General features: G+C 40.5%; 1 protein-coding gene across 1 annotated transcript in view; it reads left to right on the forward strand.

The window, feature by feature from the left end:
• Window positions 1-5975: 5975 nt before the first annotated feature.
• Window positions 5976-6708, forward strand: part of LOC110456031 — a 4480-nt gene continuing 3747 nt past the window's right edge. The window contains exon 1 of the mRNA XM_021506551.1: window positions 5976-6033. The gene's annotated coding sequence lies outside the window, so the exon portion shown is untranslated. The remainder of the gene's footprint in view (window positions 6034-6708) is intronic.

The following is a 6708-nucleotide window of genomic DNA, read 5'->3' on the forward strand; positions in this document are numbered from 1 at the left end:
TAAATAAGATCACAGACTTGTATAATCTAATTTCGTGATTAAATTTATCTCAAAAATATAATTGAATGATGAGATTAAAAAAAAAAATGTGTCTCCCTTTACATGTAGCATACACAAGTTATAATTAGTTAAATAATGAAAATCATTTCGATCCACTCTCTTAGCATACTTAGTTGTGTAATTTGTGTACAGTTAAATAACACGAAACACCTGTGTCCAGTACTGACAGCAGGAGGCCCAAGACACACCTATATACCTTTGTACAGGTATTCAATTTCTTTATTTTCCAAATGCAACAGATAGCATATAGGAGTGTAGAATTATCCTGGGTATGTGATCAATAAGGTGTGAGGAACATATCAATAAGATGGTGTAGAATTGTCCTGGGTGTGTGAGTAAAATTTGTAAACAATCGCACGACAAATGTTTTAATTACGTCGTTAACAGCTGAGAAATGACACGTTATCAAAACATGGTCTCCATTCAAGGTACAGGTGTACTCGTGGCACGCGCCATGGTGTTTACAGAGGCACGTGCCTGGTGATATGACAACACTGGTTGCAAACACAATATGATATAAGTGTGATATACCCGAGTATATCTCGGTGGTCTACCGTATATAGCTGTCCTTATATCGCCTCACAACACACACTTCCTTTACCGTTACCTCTGTATATCGGTAGAGTCTGCATCACACACTGTATCTGTACGATAGTCGTATTGTTTGTATACAAGATGGATAGACAATCACTCCTACACATCTACCAACATTCCAGGTAACGTCCTCAGCTAAACATGCAAAATTAGTTGTAGTTGAAATCAGGGACCTGAGAATTTGTTCCAGCTATATGTGGACCTAACTACACGTTTAAGGGTTCCGATCATGCCAACCCCAATGATTGACTCGTATTTTGGTGACATTTATACCGAAAGTTGATATACACGCCTAAAACGTGTAAAATTACTCTGGACCTTAGTCTCAGGTCACTGTGGTTGACGCCACAGGTGCTGGACTTACTGTTATGTACTTTTACTATAATATGATATAAACACAACGTCATATTAAGTGTGTCCAGCACCTTAGGTTGATATTTGAGCTAAAATGTATCATTATTATTTTTCTGAGGGTGTCCAAATATCACGTCACCTGACATGCTACTCTATCTCGGCTCTGGCCATGACTTACCCTACGTTTTTGATAACGTCGTGACTCTTTATCGATTAATTAATTAATTTCATTTTTTTGTTAATTTTTACCGTTTTTCTCTTTTTCACTGGCAAGCCAGAACTATTTTGAGGTACCCGATTCGGTCATGCAATGTTCTGATTTCTTTTCATACACACTTTAGTAATGACATGCATTTTGGTTCTTCTCATGTGAAGTGGTACGAAATCCGCATTCCATTTATATTTTGTTATTTAACGTTTATTTGTGCTATTCATCAAAAAAACACCTCAAAGTGTGTAAGTAAATGTTGTAGTAAATATACTTTTTAATGAAATTCCATTAATAATGCATGTTCATGTTTGATTCATTGCGAGAACAAGTTTTCACGTAAGGTCTGATGGCACATACTTATTATCAAAACGTTTTATTTTGCAGCGGGGAAGCGTCACGCAACGTCATTCTGCCCGAGGAGACGACCATTCCGCCGGCGGACGATTCCGGCGACTCCAGCTGGGGAGTCATCGTTCCCGTCATCCTCCTTGGCTTGTTCGTAGTCAGCTTCATTATATTTCTTTGTCGCCATTGTATTCGAAGAAAGCGACGACGCAGCCCATCTGACAGCACCGCCACGTCACTTGGCCGGTTTTCTCGAAGTCTCGTCGGCAGCTCGACGACTGGAATAAGCTACATTCACAGTACGACTAGGTCGACGACACACCTTTCGTCCAACCTACGTGTTGACCAGGCATTCGTCATGCCGATGGCACCTCAGTACATGTTCTACTGTGAAAATGGCATCTGGAAGCTTTGTACGAACAGCGTCGACAATACACGTGGTCATCTCAACCCACTCTCCGCCATGGACGAGGTAGACTCGTCCTTCATGTCAGAGGATGTGTACATGGACGTTTCCAAAATTGACGACGTCAGCGCACAGACGCCTTTTACACAAAATCCTACGACGTGGGCGACACCACAGGCGCCGCCGCCGTCTTACGAGGAATCTGAGGCGGGATCCCCGGATAAACGCTTCCGACTTATGTTGGTCAATACCACAAACAGCGAGGACACATACAGTACATGTCAGACTTTCGACAAGGACGCATTCCACGTCCACAATAACACGCCTGCTACAGACGGTGAGTACTCGGCAAGCAGTATGAGTTGCCCTCAGATACAAAATGCCGCTGCATCCGGTGCTGTGCCATCTGAGGCACTAATGAACACCAATCTTACCATATCTCATATGACGTCATATCCGTCGACACTGCTATCGTCCACCGACGCCAGTCTTTCGACCTCTAGTCTAGACACATGGGAGGAGGACGACACATCATTCGTGACGTCATACCACGACAGTAGTTACTCTATTTCAAGACGAAGAGGGAACAATGCGTCAACAGCGCATGGAAGTCAGCAAGAGAGCGAGTCGAGCGGGGTCCCAAGCCTACCAAGCAGTATATTATATTTCCACCAGAAAATGGCCGGCAATAGTAACGCGGGGTTGATAGAATGTCAATCCAGACGGTTGAGTTATCCTTACAACTACAGCATAGCCAATACCAAAAGTTGGGTCGAGTCAGACTACATGGAGCACACATGCTCATCAATGATTCCGAACGTTGGCGACGATTCCAGAAACCCTTGCATGTCAACGCCCATACCACATAGCAACGCCCGTGGGTTATTGGAGCAGGGTATACGTAGTCAGGCATGTTTTAGTCGCTGTGACATGTCACCACTTCGTGGAGGTCATAATCGCAACCTTGTGGAGCCAATAGCAAGTGGCAGTGTCTTGGACGTCAACCAGTTTTCGACGCCGACCCGAGTCGGCACGGCGTACTGGGTCTGAGGTTTTTAATCTCGTTGCATGCTCCAGTGGTTGAGTTGTAATGGGGACGACCCGGTGCTGTACATAGGGAGTACAAACACTTATTGGGAGTGAAGTGAAGTTGGGGTTGAAGTTCTGTTATATATATATAAATGTGTTGATGCTGATGAACAGAATCGGTGAAACAAATGCTTAAGACGAAGTGCTACTACCGGAACTGCACGGGTGGACACCCGGAAGGTGCTATTTATGGAGATATTAGTTTCTGCTGTACATATTAATCCATTTAATGGATTCGTCCTCAAATGTGTTTATTTTTATTTGATGTACAAATTGTTATCGTCATCAGATGTATGTAATTTGTAAATAGTGTATAAATTGTTTAATATAATTATCCCCTACTGTGAGGGTATGAAAGAGAAATATCAACATGGGGGTGGGGNACTTGTATACAAGCTCTGGTATATTTTCCGCACATATTGTCAATAATATAAGCCAGCATAATTGTTTAAAGATGAAGTAACTGTTGCTATATTCAATAAAGACGATGAAAATGAAAGAATTATGTTCTGCATTTGTTTATCGCTAAAATTTACATATTGCATTGAACACGGCGGTCGGGTGGCTCAGTGGATAACGCTCTTGTCTTTAACCAAGACAGCCGGGGTTCGTTTTCCCGATCAGACCTGAAAAATATTGGGTGACCTTTCCGACCACGTGGGAATTCTCCGGCTACTCCGGTTCCGGTTTCCTTCCACATTCAAACCATCGGCGTGCTCCTGTTCAAGCCAACAGGATTGGTTAATATTAGCTGTAAAAAACTTGTTTGGTCATTGTTGATAAATGAATGAACCTTATATATACAGATTGTCCAGAAACAGTGCAAGTTATAAATTATATGTATAGAAAGATAAAATATTGTAGACTTCCATTTTTGTGAAAAAATAAATAAAGATGAAATAAACAGACCTAACAATGTTCTGTGTTAGAAGAGTAAAAAGTATGATCCTGCGAGACCAGGATTCGAACCCTAGACCTCAAACACGAAACAGTATCAGCAATCTGTCCGACTGTTGCTGCCCATCTTCTTAACTAAATGGTTCAGCTCTGGGTACATAACTCTTCTATGAACCTGCGTGTTGAGAAGATATGCAGATTGGGTGCGCAACCCTTGGGATTCAAATATGGTTGCTTCCTTGCCAAGTATCGCTACAGTTATATCAAAACTACGTTATAGAATTATTTCGTTTTTACTTGTATTAGGACAAAAATCGTTGAAACGCATCCTAACGTCCTCTTTATTGGAAAATAGCCACGTTGTTGTTTATCTATGTCCGTGATGTAGAACAGGATGCCTATTTGTACTGTTAATCGGGGATTACAATACGTTTACTGCTGAAATTCAATTGTGTGTGAAGAAAGTTTCAATGCTACTGTTTTGTTTCATTGTCACGATATGACTGTGACAAATATAACTCGATCACCGACAGCTGTAGACTAGACTGCTGTAAATATCATTATGAAACAATAAAAACGTATGTATCGATTCTCCACATTTAGTTTTAATTCATATTGGATTGCAAAAAAATACCGAATTAACTGCGCCGCTTTCGTTTATAGCGATCCAAACGGTTTGACCGTTCGGACCAGAGTGATGTTCCTTGATGGAATGAGAGCGGACCTGTTAATATGATGCTGTTTTCAGGCGAGCCTTGAAAAAGCCTTCCAAGGCATGCGTTAACATTTTTAAAGGTCCCTGCACTACTGCCAAATTGTGTTACTATAAATTTGCATTTTTTATCTGTATCATTCAAAGCTTTAATAAATCGTTTATGAAAATAAACTCATATCATATGAAACTTTTATGAAACATGTTATGAACATGTAGACAGAAGTTTTCTAGGTGTAAAAATGCCATAAAGTCAATCCGGGTTTCGAACCCTGGACTCCGATCACAATCCGGTCGTTCTAGCCAAATGTTTAGCGGTAGTTCCCTGGCCTAGGTCCACTACAGTTATATCCAAAACGATATTAATAGGTTACCGTTTGTATGAAAAATGACGACTCTTTAGTGTTTTGCGTACAGAGGGACAGGGCTACTTAATTAATGACGAGACAATCCACAAATACTGATGTATCATATTCAATACCAGGCTTACTTGGTAGGGATCGAATAAAAGATTCCATCGAATTCATAAGAATGTGTATGTGTAGAGAGATAATGTGTGCTATTAGTAACATCGATGTATTAATTTAGATATCGGGTGATGATAGGGATTTCGACCATTTCCAAATTATTACCCGATTTTCTCAATTGTCCCCGCCCCTCTGTCAGCATCATATTCAATATCCTATTTTTTAAGAACCGATCGTCTATTCCAAGTGAACGTTTCAGATCATGGTTACAATCCATGCAGCTGTTTGGAAGGAATAGGCTTTTGAATAAAATTCACCCAATAATTTCCCCTGTAGGGATCAGCCATTCCACAAGCTCCACTTATCCTTCGGTATTCAATACTTGCACATCCCCTCATAGCCATTATAATAAGAATGGGAAACGTGACTTACAAATGTTTAGCCTGTTGTCAAATAATACGACAAAATGCTTAATCTTTGTAAACAGTTTTGTTTAAAACAAGAAAGTTTTAAATTTCATAAAGAAAGCTGGAGAAGTCGGACAAGGAGGGACAAAGTCACTTGAATTGCCCGACTGACAGGTAGTCACCAGGGAGAGTCCATATTATGTTAGGGGAGCGAATTTTATACAAAATATAGAACGATTCTAATAATTCAGGAAAAGGAGTCATAACGAAAATGAACAATACTTTATATGCGAGTTAATAATATAAAGTGTTCACATGGAAATTTTCACTTCAGACGCCGTAATATTGTACAGGCAATGCTAACCACCTGCTTCCCCTTTGGATGTGACGCTAATAGACCGTGCCGCTTGGTCAGTGTACGTGTGTAGATGACCACTGGTGTAGCTTCCTGCTTAGGAAATCAGACACACTGGAGGAAATGGCCACTAAAGGTATGTACTTATGATTTAAGTCATTAATCGATAGTTCAATTAGAATACCTAGCACCGATTGACTGATAGAAATGGAACAAAGATATGTCCAGCACAATTGTGATTTCCCTAAGTAACTGTAAGTAGATGATTATAAAAAATTAGGAATGAGGAAAACAATGACACGGCCAATGTTTAAAATCACATACGTTACCCAATACAGATGATCATATGCATTATCAAAACATGGTCTCGATTGATATTCTAGATACAGGTGTGCTCGTGGCACGCGCCATGGTTGTTTACAGAGGCACGTGGCACGTGCTTGGTGATATGACAACACCGGTTATACACACCTATACAGTATTATTAAGTTGTGATAAACCCGAGTAGCTCCTCATGTTTCCTCACAGCACTTTCGTCTGCTGGATAACCGAACTACTCGGTAGTGGAGCGGACGTAAAACCAATCAATCAATCTCACAACACTGTTACCACATACCTCGATCTCATTTGTTGTTGTTTCTGATTGACCAGTAATATTATATCATTATATTTGGTATGCAACATGAATAGACCATCGCTCCAACAAATCTACCAATAGTCCAGGTAACTTCATCAGCTTAGCTAAAATAATCCACAAGCAACTTCCTCTTATACTTTCTTTTTAAACTTGTGCAAGTTTGGGGATGGGGGG

This window comes from Mizuhopecten yessoensis, unplaced genomic scaffold (genome assembly GCF_002113885.1).
Source record: "Mizuhopecten yessoensis strain PY_sf001 unplaced genomic scaffold, ASM211388v2 scaffold8469, whole genome shotgun sequence".
NCBI classification, from domain to species: Eukaryota; Metazoa; Mollusca; class Bivalvia; order Pectinida; family Pectinidae; genus Mizuhopecten; species Mizuhopecten yessoensis.